Source organism: Mytilus californianus, unplaced genomic scaffold (genome assembly GCF_021869535.1).
Source record: "Mytilus californianus isolate M0D057914Y unplaced genomic scaffold, xbMytCali1.0.p SCAF_10, whole genome shotgun sequence".
Taxonomy (NCBI): domain Eukaryota; kingdom Metazoa; phylum Mollusca; class Bivalvia; order Mytilida; family Mytilidae; genus Mytilus; species Mytilus californianus.
Genome location: NW_026262582.1, coordinates 49,944,958 through 49,971,352, shown reverse-complemented (window position 1 = coordinate 49,971,352; position 26,395 = coordinate 49,944,958). Strand labels below are relative to the sequence as shown.

Here is a 26,395-nt window from a genome sequence, read left to right as displayed (position 1 = left end):
GGTTGTTGTGTGTTTTTAACATTTACATATTTGCATAAATTTGATATATATATATTTGTGTTTCATTTGTTGATTATATGAAGTTAACCTGTAATGGTATAAAGATCTCTCAATAATACTGGTATTTGATATTATCTTTTATTTAAATGTGTATTAATTTGTTATGCGATACTGAATATAGCATGATAATTAATCCTGTCAATGTACTATTAAATGTACCATGCTTTTTTTGTGTCATACATATTGTGTAACTAATCCATGTAAATGTGGCGATAGATTTTTCTGTACATGTTATATTGTATGTTTTTATGAACTGATTTTAAAATTTTGTCATAAGGCAAATTAAAGAAACATCAAAAACATGAAACTGTTAGAATCTTTCAAAATATACATAGATTTTAAACATTTATAAGGACACGCTTCTATCAAATTTTGATAACAAATTGAAAAAAGTTTCTAATATATTTCATTTTTAAATTTTTTTATGTATTATGTTTTGTTTCATAATGATTCATAGTTTACTTACAGGGAAATCCAATGAAATAAACATGGTAAAAGCGGTTACCATTTTATATCTACACGAAAATAACAGGGAAAAACATGCGTGACATATGTTATGAAAACAACTGAGTTACATCACTTAATTATCTGAATGTATGGATTTTAGTGTCTATTCATTCAGTGAAGAATATTACTGAAACTATAATAGAAATCATATCAGATTACCAAAATTGAATGTAAAAGAAAACGGTACATTTTTCTTCAGTGATGCTCAAAACAACAGTATTTGAAAATTTATAACCTTATTCAAACGTTACCGAGCTCATAAAACCCACAAAAGGACTAACATGAGGTCAATATTTCGATAGATTTTCTTTTCAAGATATATGATTTAATAAGGATGAATGACTTTTTGCATTTTTCTTTCTCTTTGTATTGACTTGCATTTCTAAAGGATTTTTTCTAGGGAAATAATTTCAGGAAAATAAGTTGACTTTCATTTGTTTTTTTCTTGTGCAATAATTTGTTTGCCTTCTGTTTTGTTTGTTTTGTTTTTGCAGCTGATATTAAACTGGAAAAGAGATAGGACCAACATAAGAACTACAACAATGGTAAACTGAGTAGCTTGTGCAGTATCTCTTTCGCCATGACCATATATTGGAACATACGATAAAAGTTGTTTCAATGTATGTACTATTTCTAACTATGGTTCAAACTTCCTCCGGCAAAGTTGAGCTTAACTTTGTTTTAGATGTTAGTTTCCCTTTGTTCATGTAGCTCTGAACATGTTAAGGTCTAATATATCTTTGGTCTTTACAAACTTGGGCTTGATGCAGTTACATTCACAATAGCGCTTCGGACTCTCAGAAATAATTGTGACTTATTTTACATTATAAAGAACAATTGTATGTATTGCATTACACGATTTTTTTAAATATTATTAAAGAAAATTATGTACGTTTTTTCATTCACAAAAAACCACCAGACTAAATGCACAAGTCGAAAACTGGTGTATCTTCAGTTGATTGTTCTTGTATCGGTTAAATATACGAAGGAGAATAGTTGTATTATTTTGTTTTAAATCTAACTTAAGAAAAGGTACCAAGTGCCTGCAATCTTCCTTTTGCCATATATAGAACAAACTTGACAGTACACACTTTTTTTTAGGGAGGAATTATTTGAAAAATAAAGTTGTCTGTCGGTGTAATACGTTACCCAGCAGAAAAGTGTATTTTTTTAAAAGATGCTTTGGTGCCTTATAGTCTAATCACTATAACATGTAGATAAATTAAACATACCAACACAATGTAACATTACTGTGCATAACTCATACTAGGACAGCTTATTACGTATCCAAGGATGATGCATACACAAAGAGTGTGTAACGCGTAGCTGGACAGTGTATACATCATAAATGGACAGTGCATAACGTATTCATGAACAGTGCACAACATATACATTGACAGCACATGCATCATACATGGACAGTGCATAACGTATACATGGACAGTGCATAACGCATACATTGACAGTACATAAATCAAACATGGACAGGGCAAAAAACATACAATGAACAATGCATAACGCATAAATTAACATCGCATACGTCATATATGGACTTGTCATACAACATATAAGGACTGCGCAAACGGCATTGATGAACTGGCATACGGCATACATTTCTAGTGCATAACCCATACATGAAAAGTGCATACAGCTTACACACACAGTACATTCATCATCAATACACTGTGAAAACGGCATACATGGATAGTGCATAACGATTCATGAACAGTGCATACCTCATTCATAGATACACATTATGTTTATAATACAATTATTTTCTTCTCTACCAATAAATAAAATTTATTTACACATTGATCAGCACGACTGTGTTTAAAATCTCTTGTATCCGAGAATATAATTTTTGTCAACTTTAAATGACTTAAATCACGCTAAGATTGATTAGAAATTACTCTCTCGGATAAAAGCCATGGGGAAAATTTTAACATTTGAAAGAAATAATTAAATAAGTGTAAACAATGTTATTGTAACAATGAAAGACCATAGCATACAAATACAATGAACTTAGACCAGAATATCACCTTTCCATATTCATCCGGATTTATTTTAGCTTTACCAAGCTAAGCTAGATTTGAATCCCTAGTTCTGTCAAACATCCGGTTTTCGTTTGAGTCGAACTACGGGTATCTCGAAATATTTATCTGGTTCAACTGACTTCGAGATAACGATAGTCGACTTATTGTATATGTAATAAAATTATGAAAATAAAAGGAGGGGTAAGTGTGGAAATCTTTTTAAATGGCACTACATTGGAAAAACCAGCAGATTCCGAATTTTTGGAAAAAGTTCAAAAACCAGAGAAGCGAACATCCTTAAACATTGGAAGAATGAAAAATATATAAAGATTTAATCAGCTCGTACAAAATATAATGTTTACTGTGTTAAATTTTAACCTTCCTTAAGATCTATTGTGAATTTTAATCAGCAAGTAATTTGTATTTTACATGAATTTTATGAGTAGCAGAGATAAACAAATAAGTGCATCCAAACCTTGTCAACATTTGAATTACGTTTTCAAGTTACAAATAGGTCGGTTTCTAGCCTCACTGATGACATTAATATTTGAAACTAGAAGTAAAACAATCCCACGACAAACGATAATACGATAAAAAAGACCAACTGTATACAAAATATAATAGTGACAACTAACAACTAAACAGCACGAGCCCCATAAATTGTTTAAATTAAGGTTTGGCAGAAAAGTTATAACATGAAACTATCATTAATAAAAAAAAAAACGCAATGCTCTGCGTTTTATTCCGTAATTTACCCTCAGAGGAGATTATTTAAACATTATACTTGAAGCATAGATTTAACATTATACATACTACTTTGCAGTAGATTGTTTTGACTGTTTTGAATATCTTACTGATTGCGTAGAATGTTTCTGGTGAAATTCAGTGTCGCAAGACCTAAAAAATTCTGAACATATAGGTTTGGGTCATTTTTGAAGGCTGTACATTGCCCGATAACAGCTTACATCAACTTTGGTTTAACAGCAGTGAATAATTGGGTCAATATCCCTAATGGACCTTGAGATGAGGAACTCAGATGACGTAATTAAAAAAATATAAGTCCGCCATACAATTGTGGTTGCTGTGATTTTAAAAATCGACAACAAATAACAATATGAACTGTTTTATAGAGCTGATGTGATGAGAAAAGAAATATTTGGATTTGACCTTAAATAAATTATAAGAAAGGATAAATGTTTATTGAATTTTATGATCAGAATTTTGGGATTATTTCATGAGAAGAGTGACAATTTTCACAATTTTTCGAGGTCCGGCAATTTGTGAAAAAAATTAATCTCACTTGCCATCCATAAATTTAACCAGACATGTATAAATGTGTAAGCTTCGATATGAGCCATCATTTATATTCAAGTAAACGATATGGATTGAGCAAGAGAGGAAAATTTTACCATTACCGCCTATGGAAAATCAATTAAGAATCTTTACCCAATTAACCCAATATCAATCACACCACTTGTTCTTATTTCCATACAATAGAGCTGTACTTAAAGCTTTTAAATATTCATCCGTATGTATAAATGGATAAGATAAGACTTCATTAAATCGTAAAGTATTTTCATTCGAATTATATATTAGTTATAGCTACAAACGTCTAGCCTTCAATGTTTTTAATTTTTATCACGATATATACATCTGTATACAAATATTAATAATAAGTGTTATATCCCAGAATTAGAACAGTAAAATAGATATGAAATAGCCTCTAAAAATCTTTCTGTCATTTCCATCACCTTTTTTCAGATTTAAACGAATATAATTATTTGTATAAGCAACACACCGCATGTCAGTACAAAAGCACAGATCTCGTACGCACATGATGCACTTGCGTGGTACATGGCATTTTGACATGAAGTTCACAATGTAAACCTTCATTAGTATTATCATGGTTTCACAAGGTAAGACGTAGTTGTATCTTTTATTTTTGTGTTTTTTTTATAGATGAATCATCTTTTTTTGCTAAGTAAATAACATTCATATATTTTAAAACTTTTTGAACAGATTAATGTCAGCAAGATATGCCTATATAGATATTAGAAGATGTTGTATTAGTGCCAATCAGACACCTCTCCATCCAAGTCACAATTTGTAAAAGAAAAACCATTATATGTCAAATACGGCCTTCAACACAGAGCCGTGGCTAACACCGAATTGCAAGCTATAAAGGGCTTTTATAGTGTAAAACCTTTCAAACATGAAATTCTAATTCACATAATAAAAAACGAGAATCGAGAAACACTTATGAACCCCATTAACAAACGACAACCACTGAACATCAGGTTCCTGACTTAGGATAGGTGCAAACAAATGCTGCAGATTTAAACGTTTGAAAAGGCACCAAACTTCACCCAACCTGAAACAATATTGTAACCTCACAACATAGAAAGACACACTATAAAATATCAATTGAAATGGCTTTACTCAACCAAAAGACATATTAACAAAAACACAAGTGAACATACACTGATCTATGACACAATGTAAATACAAATTTAATATACCTATATGCTGTAAATATAAACACGTCTTAAGATCAAAGTAAGGTCTTCTACACGGAGCCTTGGCTCACACCGAACAGTAAGCTATAAAGGGCCCCAAAAATGACTAGCGTAGAACCATTCGAACGGGAAAACCAACGGTCTAATTTATATAAAAAAAAAGAAACGAGAAACAATTATGAACCACATCAACAAACGACAACTACTGATGAACATCAGGTTCCTGACTTAGGACAGGTGCAAAGGCGCAAGTGCAGCGGGTTTTAAACGTTTTAATAGGTTCCAACCTTCACCCTAGCCCGAAAAAGTATTCTGTGTTAAGTATACTTACAGAAATTACCAGTTAGAGTCGGTTGCGAACAAAACTTAAAAAAAGAAATGATTTCAGCTTCCAAATTTGGATTTTTTTATTTTTATATAAAAAACATTCCAAAAGCGCCTGTACATGGAGTCTGCATGTATTTCCTATCAATATATTCTTGATGGAAGGTTGCTTCTCACAAGAGTTACAAGTGGTAGAGTTTAAATAATCTTTTCGGAAGTTTTACAGACTTCATCACGAGTTGCTTATCTTTTATGGAATATCATGTCCACTTTCCACAGACCTACCTACCAAATATGACTTTTCGTAGGATGAGTACTCACATAAGCAAAACTGTATGTGCTACAAACAGAGCACGATCTGCTTTCCTTTTCGAAGCACATGAGATAACACCCACATTTTTTATGTTGTTCTGAATGTTCAAATTTTGATTGTCCATGTTGTTTTTTATGTACTGTTGTTTGTGTTGTTGTCGTTTTTCTTTTTTTACTCCTACGGCAATGATTTTTTTCTAATACATTTTAAGGTTCATTTGAATGTAATCCCTGCAGCTGTTGAGTCGATATCTTTACCACGAGAACACCGATGTGGTTACCGTAAATATACATATGATTATTGATACAAACTCAAAAATATGTTTTAAAAGAATCATTGACTCAACTTATCTTCGTTCCATTGCCACGGCATTGTTAGTTTTTTTTTTACTAATACACATATATAGATTGCTTTGATATCTTTGAATTAATTCCCTACAGTTGTCGAGGCGATAGCTCTACCACGAGAACACCTATTTGTTTACCGTAAAAAGACATATAATTATTGATACAAACTAAAATATATGTTTTAAAAGAATCATTGACAAAACTACTCTTCGTCCCTTTCAAAGAGAAAATGTTGCATTCTTTGAGGTAATTAAATCGGTTTATTTAATAAAAAGGGACCACAAAATAGTCAAAATAACTTTTTTGCACACATTCCACAGTTAATCTTATACATAAGATTTGATAATAGCTCCTTTTTTATGGTCAATTATTAAACAAAATACATTAACTAACAAGGTAATAGCGTTCAAAAGGTTTCAAAAACAGACAGCAACAATTTAAGTTAATTCATATATTTTGATGTTATTCTTTAGAAGGACATGGAACACGATGTTCTGCAATGAATGGAAAGTGTAAAAGAAAATGTCTATCAACAGAACTAGGTCGGACTGGACATGGGTGCTGTCATCATAAAAAGTGTTGTAACGGTAATTATTATTTGATATATAAGCTATACAATTATATGTATAGGATGTTGTGAGTCTTAAGCGCTTTTCTAAGCTCAGAAGGGTTATTTAACCTATACATAAAATACAAGAATATTACACATATATAACTTCAGCAGATAAAAGACCCAACAGGGACGCGATGAAAATAAAAACCTAATTATCTCAGAACAATTTTTCCTAACAAATACAAACCTTAGTTTAAAAATGAAATATGTTTCGCTTATATACAAGGTTAAAATATCCGACAACTTTATAATGTTTATGATTCTTACGGTTAAAAATTGAGATAAACTTGTGGTTTGGAGTCATTTTGTCTGTTTTGTGCAGATTATAAATACTCTTTACGATACATTCTGGTAGGGACACATTACATTTGGTTAAAATATTGGCAGGCTAAATGTTGCATGCCGAGAACGTGGATCTCAACTTCGTTTATTTTTGATGATTTGACAAACGTATTATGTTGTGCATTTCTTGTAAAATGTCCTCTACCTTTAATATAATTTAAAAAAAAAAAAACTAAATATTTTTCTTTTTCACAGAACCTTCATATACGCCATCATGCCGCGATATTTGTCAAACGAATGGTTGTGGATGTACACAATGTGATTGTGATTGTCATGATAATTGTATTGTGACCAATGGCACTTGTTGTTCAGACTTTTATCAGAGTGTGGAACTAGTTTTTAAAGCATGTGAAAGTTGTATTGTTAATTGAAGTAACTGTTGCAAATTTTAGGAAATAATTCAAAACTTAAGAATATGTCTCCTTCTTCAAAGCTCTGATTCCTTATCTATACTTTTTGTTTTGTTTTGTTTATAAGCTTTCCAGTGTTTGAACATGTTTCAAATTTTCAGATATTTTGCTATGAGTATCTTTTAAAAGACATTTGTTGTCAAAATGCGCATATGGTACAGTGAAATTGGAAACATTTGTGTTATTAATTAACATCGGCATAAGCATGTGCGTCTAGTTTACGCAGTTAAGAGATTGTAGATTTCACATTGTTGGGCTGATATTTAAAGTAATTATAGAAAGATATTTTACTAATATCCAGACTTTATATGTATTCATGGATCTTCTCTACATGTTTATTTGATCTGAATATATCAAAAATTATGAGAAGGGAAAAACTGACAGTTGGTAAAAAATAAAAGCAATAAAAGCAATCAACTTCGCCATGGTTAAGACTATGTAACCCAAACGCCAACTCAAACTAGGCGTTTAATTCAGGTGCTTTTGAGTAATAGACAGTTTCTGCTTTAAATGTGACACGATGTTTTATTTTCCATGATTTATTTCTTAATATGTTTATTTGTTCCAATAGTAATAAGTATATTGACAAAAACTTAAAAAAAAGAAAGCAATTGCGTCAATTCCAAAAAAGGAAAAGAAACAAAACTACTAACCCTATATAATCCTACTATTTTGAAATAAAATATGTCAGGAATTGTTTTTTGAAAAACGTTTAATCTAATGTCGTTACATTTTAAGGCGGGCATGAAGCCAGTTATCGCCAGGTGATTACGTTTGACACCTATGACGACCGCAAAGCTTCAAATACAATACGGTTATCTCTTACATGTCGTTTTTCTTCTAGTCTGAGCTATTTAGATAAAATATACAAACATTTCTCCGACCAACATACCATGACGTAAGTTAAGAATACTTAAATGCACCAACGCAGAGTTAAGACATAATGTATCTATTTTCTATTTTTTTTAATTCTTTACCTTTATATGAGAAAATAACTAGATATGGCAAGATTGCCAATAAGACAAATATCTACCACAGTTCAAGTGAAGTGGATAAAAGCAATTATAGGCAATCTTATATACCTATATGGAGTTTTTTTTTCTTTCAGAAAGATAAGTCATTCTTTCGAAGAATCAACCCGGACGATACCATGTTTCAATGAAATATGTTTCAATGCATAAAATAATGACCTGTGTAAGGTAATTATTTTCATTGAGAAAAGCAAACTATAATTTACTCCAATATTTAATTCGTTTGATAGTTTGTTGTTGCCAATTGGGGAATTATTTTTTTTATAAAGTTCCATCTTTGATAGGTTTAACATAAAATCGTCATTGACGCGCATTTTAACTTTAGAAAGAATTAATGTTATGTGAGATAAATTATAATGTAATATTTTTCATAACACTTTTAAAACAAGGCAGATTCGTATGAAGGATTTTGGAAATCTTATTGATTCAAACTGAATAGAAATCATACTGTGCCCTATATGTATTGATATTCGTTTTCATTTTACGTGTACATGTACCACGATTTTGTGCACTCTTCGTGTCAGCTCTTAACTTTTTACATCTATATATACTTTTTACTCTACCAAATGATCAACTGATAAACTATTGTGATATTTAATAAATAACAGCCAGGTACCTCAAAAAAAAAAATAAAAATAAATCCTGATTTTCTGTTTAAAAAAAGATATTGCCATTCAAATGAAAATTATTCTGAATAGTTCATTCGTTAAAAATGGTGGAAAATAATAACTTTTCCGCGATAAAGATATCATTACAAATAGAAAAAACACATAGCACCCACTTTCCATAAACTAAATGGGTACAATAGATAACTTACAAAGTGACTTGTATTTTTCATATACCGTTATCGGGTGGTAACAATTCATTTTTTTCTTTCTTCATGCTGATACAGTGATACTTTTATTGTGTCTTGATAATGATTTCTAACGTTTATATCTAGATTAATTAGTGAGTTTTATTTCACATTCTAAATGCGCTGTAGGGCGTATAAAAACCTGAACGCATCTGACAGGAATATCCAATTTTAGTGTGGTCGGTAAAATAGGATGGTAATTCTGCAAATCTTTGTAGAAAATAGTTTTTTTTTTACGGTATATAATTCAGATAATGCATATTTAAAGGTTTTCTTGTCGTAGAACACACCTCGGGGTGTCAAGATTGCCCAAAAGAAACACCTCCCTACGGTCGGTTTTTTCTTTTGATCAACCCTGATATCCCTCTATGAGGTATGCCCTCCTACAATAAAACAAAAATGATAATCCAAAACAATATAGTCAACTTTAAAAGGCCCCGACATGAACAATATGAAACAATTGCGATCGACATGAAGTCTGCCGTAACGTTCGGAGTGTTGAAATAGCATAATTCTAGAACACAGTTAATCTAGAACACAGCTAATCATGATTTAAAAATGCAGACTGAGTACAGATAACAAACAACAACACACACAAACAAAAGACACAAATCATTCCTTTTTGAGGACTTATATTGAAAAAAAAGTTTTAAATCAAACTGCAAATAATCTATCAAGAACGTTTCTAAGATTACAAACAGCAATTTGTGTGCATTCATGGAAGTGAGTAAAACGAAATCATATAGAATAATATTCAGTACTATTTACTCAAAGAGATACTGAATAAATAGAATAGACTCATGAATATCTTTATTGATTCTTTTTTAAATTGGTATGCAATATCAAATCAAAGGGCAGTTATAAATTGTACGAGTATCACATGTTGAGCAAGAAGTGATCACCCTCCAGGATCACCACCGAATTTTGATGGAATTTATGTTGCAAAGTTTTTGCATTGTGTATTTTGTGTTCTGTTGTTTGTTTTGTAATCATTTTTGGGGTTCTGTCATGGACTTGTCAGTTTTTATAATATCTGTTTTGTAATTGCCGCCCATCTTCTAGGAAGCTATTTAACCAAGAGTTCCAAATGGTGAAATTGAAATTATCCCTGCGTAAATTTTACGGACGCCATCACGAGTTGGTTGACCGTTATGGAATAACCGTTTCACAGATGAAATCGGATATGTTCCTTATGTCGTAACTACAATCTTTGTCCCTTTTCACGAATGTGATCTACCGAATTATTTACCGGATTTGTAATAACATGAAAAACACGACGGGGTTCACTTGTGGAGCAGGATGTGCTTACTCTTCCGGAGCACCTGATATCACCCCCAGTTTTTGGTGAGGTTCGTGTTGCTTAGTCTTTAGTTTTCTATATTGTGTCTTATGTAGTATTATTTGTCTGTTTGTCTTATTCTTTTTAAGCCATGGCGTTGCCAGTTTATTTTCGATCTATGAGTTTTACTGTCCCTTTTGTTTCTTACGCCCCTCTTTTCTAAAATATACATAAAATTAATTAACCCGTAGACCATCAACTGTAGTACTTTGCCGAAGAAATCCATCCTATTTTCATTCGATTCTTTAGGTAATGGTTTTATGTGCTTATGTAAATTTTGTATTCTTTAATTTTTGCTAATGCACTTGGTCTTTTTGCCATTGTGTGCTTCTCTGTTAAATATGTGTTTGTTTTTATAGTGATTGAGATTATAACACAATGTTGACTGTTGTACCCCTATTTTTTGACATTTTTACCTATTATGTCTGTTTGTTTTGTACACACATTGTTGTCAACATAATTGAATTTGATGCGACTGTCATACAAGTGAGAGGTTTAGCTAGCTTTAAAACCAGGTTTAATTCACCATTATTTTACATAAGAAAATGCCTGTACCAAGTCAGGAATATGACAATTGATGTCTATTCGTGTGATGTGTTTGAGCTTTTGATTTTTGCCATTTGATCTTACCTTTTTGAATTTGCTTCGGAGTTCAGTATTTTTGTGATTTTACTTTTTTCTGTGTAGGTAACAACTCTACTTCCAGAAAAAAAAACAATTTAGGAAACGCAAGCTGTTCAATATGGTATGATTTGCGTATACAGTTGTTGTTGGACTGATGCTCAATAGACCAAAGAAAACAACTCCATTTAGACCTCTATACAATATAGCAACTACAAAACTGTAGGTGGATGGCAAACTGAGATCATAATTTTCAATTGTTTGCAATCGCATTTTATAGATATCTGTTTAAAAAAAGACGTCAGTAGTTAACTGATGATTTAGTCTTTTAAACCGAGTCGACTGAAAAGAGAAAACACATGGCAACCAGCAAAACATAGGGAATCGCATAAACTCGAAAAGGAGTGGGACCGGACACGTCGTAAGGTTGAGCGTCTCATGCTCTGTACTTCGTCACTGGCCATACATATTCATATTCATTCAATATAACGCAATCGGTAATGCGACACAATCGGTAAATTTCTGATCAGGTAGAGAAGGGCTATACATATGTGTGAAAAGGCGAAGTGGAATTGAAAATATCGGAAAAACATATTTTGAATTCTGTTGATTGCATTTTCAGATGATGTAACATAAACCGACACTTATTTTCCTAGAGAAATGATCTCATAGACAAATGCATGTGCATTCATTCGTTTATAATTTGACATTTGAGTTCATTCCAACACTTTTCGTCAGTTTAAGTGACACTTTCGCACTCTACTAAAGAAAAGAAATCATCATTAATACAAGGAAAAAAGGTTTAACGCCGGACGCACGTTTTTCTTTCACAACAGTTAAACACTAATCAAAACGGTAAGAAAGACCAAATAAGATCAACATTCTTTTCATTACTCTCTCAAAAGACTTTTTCTAAATATCCTTGTTATTTTGAAACAATTTCTTAACATATCAATCTTCAATTTTTTAGATTTATTCAAGTTCAATTTAAGATTCTCTTTTGAAATCATCTTAATTTAGAATAAGGACATTTTTTTTCTGTTAAACTAGTAGACTTTGTACTTTAAAAAAACAAAACAGAAAAATATTTATACATTTACAATACTTCTGAAAAGAACCGAATGATATTGCCTTGAGGGTCATGCAACACAGTTCTTTCTCGACAATGAATATTCAAATACTTCACACCACACTGTTTATTTAAACATGTTTTGATTTCACTTTACGCACAATAAAATGTCAAGCAAAGAATGTTTTATAATAAACGAAACCAAAAGTCATACTTGATGTAACATACACCAACCAAGGGCTGTGATTAAGCTTCTAAAAGACAAGCGTTCCTAAACTTTTGTTTGTGTCTATTTTTGTGTTTGTCGATTATACATTCTTTGCTTTAAACAAAGAGTCTTCGATAGTTTCAGTAAATACTTTGTTCACATTTCAACTTATTTCATTCTTAATTCTGGAAACAGAAGTTGAATGTATATCCGCATTCAGAATTAAATATTACCGTACAACTATATTCACTATTCATGTATATCCGTGGTGAGTTTATAAATAACAGGTTGTTTCCTAGATCGACAATACAAATAGTTGGGCAATACTTTCTCTCTCTCATCTTCGTGTAATACTACTGCGGTTACGATTCTTCATAAATATGTTCCAATTTGAAGAAAACAAAGTTTTATGTTCATGTATATTCCCCCAGAGATTTTAAGATATATTCATAAGTTCCAACTGATCTGCACGTCTAAACGTACTTTTCCGTCTTGAGATAAACGTCCTGTTATTAAAAGTTAGAAATATAATCGGATTGACCATACTGTTGAGTGGTGCTAGTGCAATAAGAATGTCAAACCAGCCACCATACCCTAGATCACCATACAGATTTAAAAGTCCGGCAAGGATAAAAGGCATCCAACAAACAATAAAAGCTGAAATGAAAAGGAAAACATAGTAATCCGCTGATTAAATGTAATATTTAGATACAATCATACTTAGTAAAACAATAAGTTATCGACAAGTAACGAACTACTATGTATCCTTTATAGCAAATTGACCGTATTAAATGGAACCTTAGAATACATTCTTACACAATTTTCGCTTTTTTTAACAGTAGGAAAAAAGTATAAATGTAGGTATTAAAGTTATTAAAATATTGCAACGTATACGAAACACGATTCGACATCACGATCATCAAATCTGGAAATCATCAAGTTAAATGCATCAAAACAATACAGTATATATACATCATTCTTAGTTAAGACAAAAAAAAATGTTTCCATTTAGGGAGTATGTAAAATTGTTGTGTCTTCCCCTTATTCACTCTTGTATAATATCAATCTTAAATCGAGCATAATAACGTCGGTGAACATAAGACACATTGAGGCCATGTTTGCACACTATCTTATTAGAAGAAGATGGGGAAAAGATTAGACCAATTAGAAGTAAGTAATGATTTTAAATGCCTTAGCAATAAATATTGAAAATATGAGAGAATGATGCCCTCTAAAAGTTTCGAATAATGCGTCTGTTTGTGACGAAAATGTTTCCGTTCAGTACACCCCAATTAGTATTGACTAATATCGAATATCAAATTATCTTTTTAATGCAAATCATTTAGAATGATAATTCTCATTTGTGGGGAAAGGAGGAGGGGGGGGGGGGGGGGGGGGGGGGTTAGATTCCAAATTCTACAATCTTTAACAAAGGAAAGTCACCATGATTGTGATTTCCAATTTTTTTTGTATCTATTTGCTGAAAAAAAAAAAAATTAAAGAAAAAGTTCACGTCTTGTGCCTAAGAATCTTTTTTTGTGTCAACATTTAAACCATTCAGAAGCATACGAAAAGTATAAAGCCTAGTGTTTATGTTTGATATCCGGAGTATACCTATGCCGTCACATTGTTTAGATGCCACAGATGATGTAACAGTGATTTTAATGTCAAAATATTTACTAAAATGGAATGTATCTTAATTTGTGGAATTTTAATAATTATAACAGTATTGTGTTTTAAGATTGTTTTTAACTAAAATTAGTTGCCAGTAAAATCTTAGTTTATAAAGGCCAAGCTTAAAAGACATAACATTTTTCTTCTAATTGGTTGATAAATTATGACTTACATGTCTTAGTTCATTACCAAACTCACATTACGGAGATGGAAACATTATTTCAAGGAAATACAAGAACGTTTTTGACAAATAAGGTATTGTGAGTGTATGTATCGAAAAAAATCATAGCCCGCTTAACCAAAATGACAGAATAATGCCTATTTATTTTTTGATTTTTTTTTAAATCACATGACGTAGGAATGGTCAATGATACAGATGAATTTTGAGAACATAAGGAGACTGAAGGAGTTTTTCCAGGTATCGACTATCATTTTAGAAACCCAACTGTCCAGTGCAAATATTACTACGCAGACCATTTCGTCTATACTTTTTCCTAACATTATTGGTTATTATTGATTTAAAAAAGACTGAAATGAGAAACTTTGGAATCCAGTGCGAAAGAATTCTAGTGTTAACATATCATTTTCTAATTCAATTTACTGCCAAGTTTGAATGTTTGTCAATTAAGTGTGATAAATGCAAGAAAATAATATATGAAAACGAATCCTTCGAGTTTGTATGTCCTTTTATGAATGAATTTGATTATATTCAATTTTATTAGGAACTTTTAATTTCCGTTACCCTTGACACTATGATGATGAATGACCCTTTTTTTTTTAAAAGATGAATTTTGTTGACGAAAAATAAAAAGAGAAACGCTGTTATCGTTAATGTCAATGATATATCATTGTGAAAAAACGACAATACACTCTATGAAATAACGGAATTACATTTCGGTGGAGAAAATTAATAGTATTTGAAAGACCCTCTTCATTCTTAAATTGCGTCAAAAATTGATTGCATGGATATTAAGTTTTGATTATAGACGTCAAGTTTCAACAATAAAATAAAATGAATTTCTCCTTTTGAATTAGGTATGCAATCTAAAGTTATAGCAAAATGATTTGCTAATCAAATGACATTGGTAAAATACTATATAATGTCTGAAAGACGTCAGAAATATCAGAGTTGTTTTCCTAAGGTTTCGTTGCTTTGTTTTTGAATTGTGCTTGCCAGGTTATTTGGACTTTTCCTCATTTTAATTAACGTTAGAATTCCGCATTTTTGCTATATTTGTATACTTAAGAGCTATCTATCTGCTACCATCCTGAAGTGGTCATAAAAGACATAACCATTCATAATATTTTGAGGTTAACCACACCTACGTTGACCTAATGGTTTTGTATATTTTTGTGTGATGGCTGCCACAGTACATCAATAGTCATTGTGCATAGAGACTTTTGATATATAGGTTGAATATGATATCCTGAATATATGTATGGTGTCTGAATTTTTTGTCGACTCCCATTTGTCAGAGCATATTTTCTGTCATGTTTGTTTTCAAAATGGCATGGTTCAAATATAAATATATTTCTATTTCGGAATAAACTGAATTTCATATTTCGGATGTCCATTTACCATACAATTCTCGAAATGTGAAGACGATTGCTAAATTGATATGACAGCTATAACACAAATCATATAATGCACTAAATCATAAACTACCATTACAGGAACCGAGCAGAATAAACATGTCCAATATTTGCACATATCCCAAGTCAGGAATCCCTGGTGTTCGTGAGTTGTTTTGTTTTTAAATTTTGGTTCATTTATATGTTTTGGAGATTAGTATGACGTTCACTTTCTCTGAAATAGTAAAAAATTATGTTTTAACTGAAGTCCGCGTCCGCCTCCGGTTGTGGGATTTTCTCATTATTATCCTTTTGAGGACCCATTGGTAGCTTTGAACACTTTTCTGCTCTGTAGTCAAGTTTCTGTCTCTTTGACACATTCAACGTTTCCATTCTCATTAGTATTATCAATGTATAATGTTCATTCTACTTACTGATGCTGACTACAAATGCCATTATCGTACTTCTATTAGCTTTGGAAAATACACGGCATCGACAGTTGTTTGTAGCTTGCCTTATTAAACCTATAAAACATTACCATTAATTATAGCTCTCCTAAAAAACATATTATCATGCTTAATGTACAAATAGTAATATAATATGACCTTAAATGCTGACGACAGCATGCTTATATTCAATATTCGAACATTTCCTTAAGATTCGGAGAAGATCTCCGATAAGAGTGAATACAGGAGTTTGATCTTGTATACATTTTATCTCTATACAAATCACATTATAAGTAAAGGAATGTAACCTTCATTTTCGTTTTAGTTTTCGAAGACAATGTCTAATAATGACATGTAACTTAGAGGATTGTAACGGTATAGTTTAATAATTGTATGGCAAAGTTCACGGTAATGTCAAAATCAACTTTTGAGAATATATTTAATAATTTTCTCAAACAACAACGTATTGTTACCAATTAAAAAACTAATTCTTATAAACATAAAAAAGATAGGTGTGAATGATTAGTTGGGTTTTTGTTGCTCAGTCTTTAGATTGTTATGTTGTGTTTTATGTACTGTTGTGTGTCCATTGGTCGTTTTGGGTTTTTGTTTGCTATGGATTTGTCCGTTTGTTTTCGACTAATGCGTTTGAATTTCCCTCTGCTATCTCTCGACTGTCTTCTAAAATCAGTTCAGCCGTTGCATGATTGACAAGTTCATAAAACTTGACAATTATTTCACTCAAAGAAAGAATCACGGTAACTATATATTAAACATGGCAATTTCCTATTTCCGACAATCTCTGACCATGCTTTATTTTTAAGTTTCTGACAAATGAAGAACATACTCGTACTGTAACATAGTATAAGAACAAGTGATGGTATAAATAACAGAAAAGCATCGTTGAGCAGGAGCGCTATCTGAAATAAAAAGAATATAATACTAAAATGTGTCTTATTTATCACAAACATAAAAAAAAAACCAAATATACTTCAAAACACAAGCAATATATCTTAAAAATAAATTTCAGTAAAAATGCAAACATTTGAGAATTATTTTCTAAGTGGTGTCGATATGAGATGAAAATCTAAGTCATTTTACGTTGACCATTCCAGAGTTGGAAAATTCGTCGCAGACATATTCCCATATTTGTCGTGTTTATTCCAAAATATTATCAATTTTGGACGGATCTAATGTCTAAAAAAAAAAAACTGTTTAACCCTTTTGGAACATGCACTTCAGTATCAGTTGATGCCGAATAAAGCGTTTATTTCGAAGAATTGATTTACATGTCGTTGGTTTGTTTCTTTATATTTTGAAGAAAAATGTTGACAGTTGTTCTTTGACCTATACATGCATATTGCATTGGCATATCTTTTTCTTGTAACCGATATATATATAGCTCTTTTCTGGTATTGACCGGTGGAATACCGCAGTCACAAAAGGCCACTATCGCACTACGATCTCTGAACAAAATGCAAATTTTGACGATCGTAATGCGGTCGTGTAGATCGCAGCAAGGTCGTGGTGAGGTCTTCATGATCGCGATGAGCGTGACCAACTTTGAACATGTTAGCTTCAGGGAAAAACTTTTCATTAACCGGATTTTCGAAGGAAATATCGGTTATTGATTTGGGGATGTACAGCGGGCGGGCGGGCGGGTTGGAGGGCGGGCGGACGGGCGGCTGCCAAACAGTGTCTCCACAATAACATGAAAACGCTTTGACAAATTATTTTCAAATTATATAAGTTGTTACCTGTGACTTAATGAAGGTCAAGTTCAATTTTCACGATTTTAGCTTTTCTCCTTGTTGAGTTATCGCCCTTTTTAATATCCAAAAGTGGCATTTTTAATGTGATTGAGTTATTTCTCTTTCAACAGAAATAGTTCATTATAAATATAATGTTTGATTACACTAACATGACCAATTTTCACCTGTTGATAGAAAAGAGCATCTGGTAAACGTCTCACACTACTATAATTGAATTGACAGATTTATTTGAAAATTTTCTGTTTTCTAAGTGTTGATGATTATAAGCTATATATAGGACTGTATAAATAAAGTTAGAAATTTACTGTTCATTGTTAGACATTTTGAAGATAATTACAGATAAATTTTATAGATTTTTAAAAGACATTGTATAAAATTAATGATAAATACAATTTAGATTTTTTTTTCTTTTCTCTAGTAAATTGTTTGAAGACTTTTGTGGTAGGATTGTTTTTTATTATGTAAAAACTAATTTTCTGAATGCTATATATATTTTTTCCTTTCTTTGGTAAATTCCTTGAAAAATTTTGTGGTAGGTTTGTTTGTTATTATGTAATAACTAATTTTCTGAAATCTATATATATTTTTTCCTTTCTTTGGTAAATTGTTTGAAGAATTTTGTGGTAGGTTTGTTTGTTATTCTGTAAAAACTAATTTTCTGAAGGCTTTATATATTTTTTTTGATGAAGTGAACTCCTTTAAAAACTAAGCTTAGACTGACAGACGGACAGAGTGCAAACCTAAAGTCCCCTTCGACTTCGTCGGTAGGGGACTAACAAGGCCACGACATTTTGAGGGTGATCAAAGCAATGAATGGTCTGAAAGATAAAAACTTAGAGATGTGAGTGGTCAAATCAATCCATGGTCTTAAAGATAAAAATGTTGAGATAAGACCATGACATGTTGTGAGTGGTCAAATCAATCTATGGTCTCATGGATAATAATTTAGATATAAGACCATATCATGTTGTGGTCGGTCAAAACAATCCATGGTCTTATGAATAATAATGTAGAGATAATACAACGACATGTTGTGAGTGGTCAAATCAGTCCATGGTCTCATGGATAATAATGTAGAGATAAGACCATGACATGAAGTGGGTGGTCAAACCAATGCATGGTCTCATGGATGATAATGTAGAGATCCGACCATGACATGTCGTGGGTGGTCAAACCAATGCATGGTCTCATGGATTATGATGTAGAGATAAGACCACGATATGTTGTGGATGGTCCAATCACACTATGGTCTCATGCATTAAAATGAAGAGATAAAACCACGACATGTTGTGGGTGGTCAAATCAATCTATAGTCTCATGGATTATAATGTATAGATAAGACCACGACATGTTGGGGGTGGTCAAACCAATACTTGGTCTCAAAGATGAAAATATAAGATAAGAGCATTACATGTTGTGGGTGGTCAAACCAATGCATGGTCTCATGGATTATAATGTAGAGATAAGACAATATCATGTTGTGGGTGGTCAAAACAATCCATGGTCTTATGAATAATAATGTAGAGATAATACAACGACATGTTGTGGATGGTCAAATCAATACATGGTCTCATAGATGAAAATATAAGATAAGACCACGACATGTTGTGGATGGTCCAATCAATTTATTGTCTCATGGATAATATGTAGAGATAAGACCATGACATGTTGTGGGTGGTCAAACCAATGCATGGTCTCATGGATTATAATGTAGAGATAAGACCACGACATGTTGTGGATGGTCCAATCAATCTGTGGTCTCATGGATTATAATGTAGAGATAAGACCACGACATGTTGTGGATGGTCCAATCAATCTATGGTCTCATGGATTACAATGTAGAGATAAGACCACGATATGATGTGGATGGTCTAATCAATCTATGGTATCATGGATTATAATGTAGAGATAAGACCACGACATGTTGTGGATGGTCCAATCAATCTATGGTCTCATGGATTATAATGTAGAGATAAGACCACGACATGTTGTGGGTGGTCAAACTAATGCATGGTCCCATGGATAATAATGTAGAGATAAGACCACGACATGATGTGGATGGTCTAATCAATCTATGGTATCATGGATTATAATGTAGAGATAAGACCACGACATGTTGTGGATGGTCCAATCAATCTATGGTCTCATGGATTATAATGTAGAGATAAGACCACGACATGTTGTGGGTGGTCAAACCAATGCATGGTCTCATGGATGATAATGTAGAGATAAGACCATCACATGTTGTGGGTGGTCAAACCAATGCATGGTCTCATGGATAATAATGTAGAGATAAGACCACGATATGTTGTGGATGGTCCAATCAAACTATGGTCTCATGGATTATAATGTAGAGATAAGAGCATGACATGTTGTTGGTGGTCAAACCAATGCATGGTCTCATTGATAATAATGTAGAGTCAAAATCACAACATGTTTTGAGTGGTCAAATCAATCCATGGTTTCGTGGATAATAATGTAGAGATAAGACCACGACATGTTGTGAGTGGTCAAATAAATCCATGGTTTCATGGATAATAATGTAGAGATAAGACAATAACATGTTGTGAGTGGTTTAATCAATCCATGGTCTCATGGATTATAATGTAGAAATAAGACCATGATATTTTGTGGATGGTGCAATCATTCTATGGTTTCATGGATTACAATGTAGAGATAAGACCATATCATGTTGTGGGTGGTCAAATCAATCCATGGTATTATTGTTAATAATGTAGAGATAATACAACGACATGTTGTGAGTGGTCAAACCAATGGATGGTCTCATGGATTATAATGTAGAGATAAGACCATATCATGTTGTGGGTGGTCAAATCAATCCATGGTCTTATGAATAATAATGTAGAGATAATACAACGACATGTTGTGAGTTGTCAAACCAATGCATGGTCTCATGGACTATAATGTAGAGATAAGACCACGACATATTGTGGATGGTCAAATCAATCCATGGTCTCATGGATAAAAATGTAGATATAAGACCACGACATGTTTTGGATGGTCAAGCCAATGCATGGTCTTTAAGATAAAGATGTAGAGATAAGACTATGACATGTTGTGGGTGTTTTTTTATACATATTGATGTCTTGTTAGATTTTGAAAAAATTTCCAGACTTATCCACCCAATTTTTTTCACATAAAAAATTCAAAAACTAACAAATCATAAATACCCAGTCCTAATGTAGACTTGAGAGTACTTACTTTGATTTTTTTTCCAAATAATTAATATTTCAAAAGGACACAAAAATCTTTAAGAAATAGCTAATCAGTATTGATTTTTAAAACTTGCATATTTAAGGCTAGGGTTCTATAACTTGTTGGTTTACGGATCCGCCGACCCTATTTTTTCGATTTGCATAATGAAAATAAAATTGACATTTCATGTTTTTTTATTCCAGCCGATCCTCACATTTTCCCTGAAATATAAATAAAAATATTCTCTTTTCTGAAATTAAATGCATTTAACATTAATAGAATTAATTACACATTGTGTTGTAAAAAATAAGAATTAAAAAAATAATCTTTATGTTTATGCATCTAAAAATAGATAAAACCAATCATAACTGACCTTGAAATGTTGTTTGCCCAAAACATTTTGCGGAGCGAAACCTGTGTTAAAAACCCATTACAATAAATTTGTTTTCTTTTTTTGTCATAATTCCGTAAGATGTATCATCTTATAGATGAAATGGACCTGTCCAAACATGAAAGAAGTCAAGTTTAAGTAATAGATATTCACAAGCAATGGATGGTAAAGCTTATTAAATTACGACATGTTTGCAATTTCCTTTTATTAGTTTTTAGTGCTTGAAGATCATTATTCACCATGTTTCATGAAATTTGATTAAAAGCAACATGGATCTGTTTTTTTCTTGTTCGTGAAATGACGATTTAATTTTTTCTTTGTCCGTTGATATAAGGGCGTTTTTCAATAAAAACGTGATTTCTTGTCCCAGACACTTTAAAAAATGTGTTTGATCTTTACAAGTAATTTTTTGTGCAGTCAGTACATTGAATTAGATTTAACATTTTAAAACAAAGAAACATACTATTTTTAGAGGGATTAATAAGATATTGATTCTTGAATGGTTCAAAATAACCAAAATGGCATGTCCTTAGACCTCCTGTTCAACCTTCATACTATAAAATATTGTAAAGAAAGGTATATATAAATGTTAATTTTACTTAATATAAGTTCTTTAATTATTCAAAAGTATGTTTAGAGCCAACATATTTTAATAAACAGCTTTTGACAAAGGATTTTTAATTTTAGAAGGTGTGTCCCTGACATTCCTGACAAAATGTCCACTACAAAACGAAGTCATTAAATTTTGCTAATAAACAGTTCTATAAAATCAATGTTTGCAAGAGAAATAAACATTTGGGTCTCACAAAAGAAGTGATGCTTTTAAAACGGCAGTTAAATTGTTGGCAAAAAAATTTAGCACATCAAATGGACCAGAGTGATACCGTATTTTTGTTAATGTCCACTACGAAACGGGTCAAATCTCCTTCAGTATCTGGTTTTAAAATTATGAAAAAAATATCAGTGTACAGCTTAGTACGTGCTTTGGCGAATAGAATCATTCTTGTTACTATTGCAATATAGGGGTTGTAGAGAAAAAAAAAACATGTGAATATGTCCACTACGAAACGGTCACCTACGAAACAAGTATTGGAGAAAAACGTTTCGTAGTCGACATTACCACTACCATGCAGTCGTTTTTTTACTCTTTTTTCAATTATATTCGTGCAAAACAAATAACAAGGGTTAGTTTCATGTAATTTTCAGTATGATGTTATCAACATAGAATAGGGTTGATGTCAACTACGAAACTTTTTGTCCACTACGAAACGGTTTTGTCAACTACGAAACTCATCAAAATGTCCACTACGTAACATGAGTTGTACCTTCATACGTGAAGTACTGTCTAATCTTTATCGATAAAAAATGGTTCTCCAATTCATAAAAGAAATGAGATCGTTCTAGTATTTAAAGTTAAACAAACTGGAATGTCTATAAGAGGCATTAAAATGCAATACGATGTGCGTTTAGAAGCAGTTTCGTGGTGGACAAATGTCCTTACGAAACAGTACATAAATTATGAAAATAATATAATTTTAAAGAGTATTTAAGATTGCACTTTTTATTTACACACAGGTCTATAATAGAGGTATTAAAAATAACTCTTGAAATAAAATTTTAGACAAGTTGATTTTCCATTTTCTTTAGGTCTGAAATTCACACTTTTATTGAAAAACGCTCATATCCCCCTTTTGGAAATCCTACGACGATGACATGCATTCTATGTTTAAAACTGCTGAGCAATAATATTTGGAACTAAAATTCAAGAAATGATGGCATAATAGCATACCAATAGGTGAAATACATATTTCTTTTTTTCTTTTTTATGTCTTGATCAATAGATGTTTTTTTTTCTTTTTTTTTTTGACAGACTGACCTTACTTTTTCATGTAAAAATCCAAAAACCAAATAATTAAAAAACCCTGGCCTCAAGCTTTGATATACATTTCATTCACATCTGACAAGAATATCTGTATATGTGAGAGCAATTACGATGCTATTTTCAATAGACTTTACATTTCTAAGTGATAAAATTTATGAAGAAATACTTTTGCATGTAAGGTTATAAAGGGACATAACTCAAGAACAGTAAAAGTGACGCAACCGAAATTTGTAGAAAAAATTGTTTTGTTGTAATAAGCATTGTCATTCGGGAAAAAGGGGATGGGATGTGTATGACATTACTAAGGAACAAGGAGCACACTACTAAGCCAGGATGAAAGGCCAATATATTGGATAGGGAGGGTACATACAAAGACTTCCTGAGAACTCCCAAACTGTTAGCATGAACAAGAGAACTCAAAGATATTAACCAAAATAAGATATATATCTGTTTACGGCTTCCCGACAGACCCATAGTAGTTTTATGCTTGTTGTTCAGTAAAAAATTAGCTGAACTCATGTTAAAAGTGAAGTTAGAGTTGCCAATAAATTTCATTAATTGCCTGATGCATCCCAATGTTCACAAACGTGAAAATGACAGCTGTTTTAAGGAAGCTCACAACTCATGACATGAAATAAACACTATGCCACCATAATTTTTCCAACCAATAACCAAGAGAAATAATCAAATCATAAGAAATATGTATACTGGTAAACTCGGCCCATGGACAACTCGGACTACAGAAATTCATACAGCACGAATGAAAATCATGTCGCAAAAAATAATAAAACGGAAATACCGACCTACCTAGCCTATATCTTTTTTTCATGTAACCTTAAACTAACAAAATTATTTTAACTAATAAACTACTCTTTAACTTCAGGAATTCGATCTGCGTGTCATCATTAATTGAAATTGTGTGCAAGTTCCTTGCATAACAATATGGCGGACTTTTTTATTCAAAAGGTAGAGATCTAATATTACTCATAATACATGTACAGAAATTAAAGTTATCAGGTAATATTTATCAGTTCTCTGGTTCATATTGTTGTTGTTATTGAGTTTTTTTTTTTAGTTCTTAGGAAATCATCATACCAACTTGGGTAGTCCGAGATTACTCTTGATGTCCAACAGCTGTGAAAAATGTCCAAATAATGAAAATAAAGGTAGGTAGGTAGGTAGGTAGGTGGAAGATACATAAATGAATAGAAAAATGGACAAATAGAGGCCCGATTTATAAGGATCCAAGGCCGTCAGTTGGCTACAGAAGCAAGGCAGTGGTGGATCCATTTTGGACAGGCAAATTTCTACTTTTTGATATGGCTCTGACGTCCCCAGCTTGTCTGGCAAAACAGTCATTGGGAGTAATCTCTCTCGACTACAGATTGGGATACATTTTACATTGTAGTAGAACATTATCATTTAAAATAATGAAATAATTACGGTTAACATACTTGAGTAGGCCTGCTGCGGATGAGTCTTACAACAAAGGTAGGCGTGTTCTACACCATTGTGTAGATAAATCAATTTAGATTTACGGCATAACAACAAGCAACAGTTGAAAATATATCCTTAATAAGGTGGAGTGCTCCATGTTAGGTGCGATGTATACTGTTCAATTAAATCATATTGTAACGCCTAAGCCCTTTTGTTGTTCCGTTCTCCATCCACATCCTTTTGGTTACACACAGCGCCAAAAATGTTATCGTCTTTTATCTCTCCACACAAGAGAGCATAATTCGTGACGAGGCTACTCGTTCTCATATGGTTAACCACACCCACGACCAACCGCAACCACGCTTACATTTTGATATAATAGCTGATTGGCTCGCACGTTTTTGTATGTGAACACCTTCTATATATGTATATTCGCCCTCTTATATTCTTTAATACACGATTTTGTTTCATACTGCTTTAAATTTACTTCCTTTCAAGAATAGCTGAATTTGTTTAGAGTAAAGGATATTTTTATCCAGTTTTGTGTTCATACTTGATATAGATGTTAAAAATAATATAAATACAAAGTATTAATTATATGAACAATCTTTAATCTCCATATTAAGCTGTTATCTAAATCAAATTAACTATAATTTGATGTTAATTCCAAAACGAAGTGTTGTACTGTTACACCACTGTCGCGAGTTGGAGGAGGGTCGACACCTTCAAACATGTTTAACCCCGCCACATTCATTATGTGTCAGTCCTACGTCAGGAGCCTGTATTTCAGTGATTGTCGTTGGTCTGTCATATTTTTTTTTCATAAATTATTTTCTTAGAAATTAGTCTATTGGTAATCTCAGTTGAATTGTTTCATATTTTTCATTTCAGGGCGTTTTGTAGCCGACTATGCGGTATGCGTTTTTTTTTCTCATTGTTGAAGGCTATATTGTTGCCTATGATTACCTATATCCACTTCTTTTAGACTTGGGTAGATACAGCTGTCTCAATGGCAACCATAATACATCTTCTTCTTTTTATATTGACGATTTAGAAATGTTAGAAAACAAATATATTAATAAACAGATAGCTGTAACAGTACAATTAAAAATCGAAAAAAAAAACGTACAAACTAATCTATATTTATCATTCAATTTAAAAAAAAAAGTCAATCTGATTAAAATATACAGATTCTGTGTCCAAGCTTTTGCTCACAAGGATCTGAAAATGCTCCGTTCCACGTTCTGTCCCGCTAATTCTTACATTAGCCAATGATATCTTAGCCGTTTCAAATTTTAAAGGCCTGTATTAATTTAAAAGAAAACAGATGATTCTGAAAGTTTTTTAAAATAGAAATTAGAACGGAACGTTTTCAGCTCCTGGTCATCAAAGCTTGCACATAGGATCTGTAACCGGATT

General features: G+C 32.0%; 1 long non-coding RNA gene across 1 annotated transcript; it reads left to right on the top strand.

Annotated features, from left to right (window-relative positions):
* The first annotated feature begins 760 nt into the window (after window positions 1–760).
* On the top strand, window positions 761–7,893 carry LOC127719091 (uncharacterized). Its single transcript, XR_007990162.1, has 4 exons — window positions 761–1,187; window positions 4,362–4,516; window positions 6,574–6,687; window positions 7,251–7,893. It is a non-coding gene; the product is annotated as an uncharacterized LOC127719091 (long non-coding RNA).
* Window positions 7,894–26,395: the final 18,502 nt, after the last annotated feature.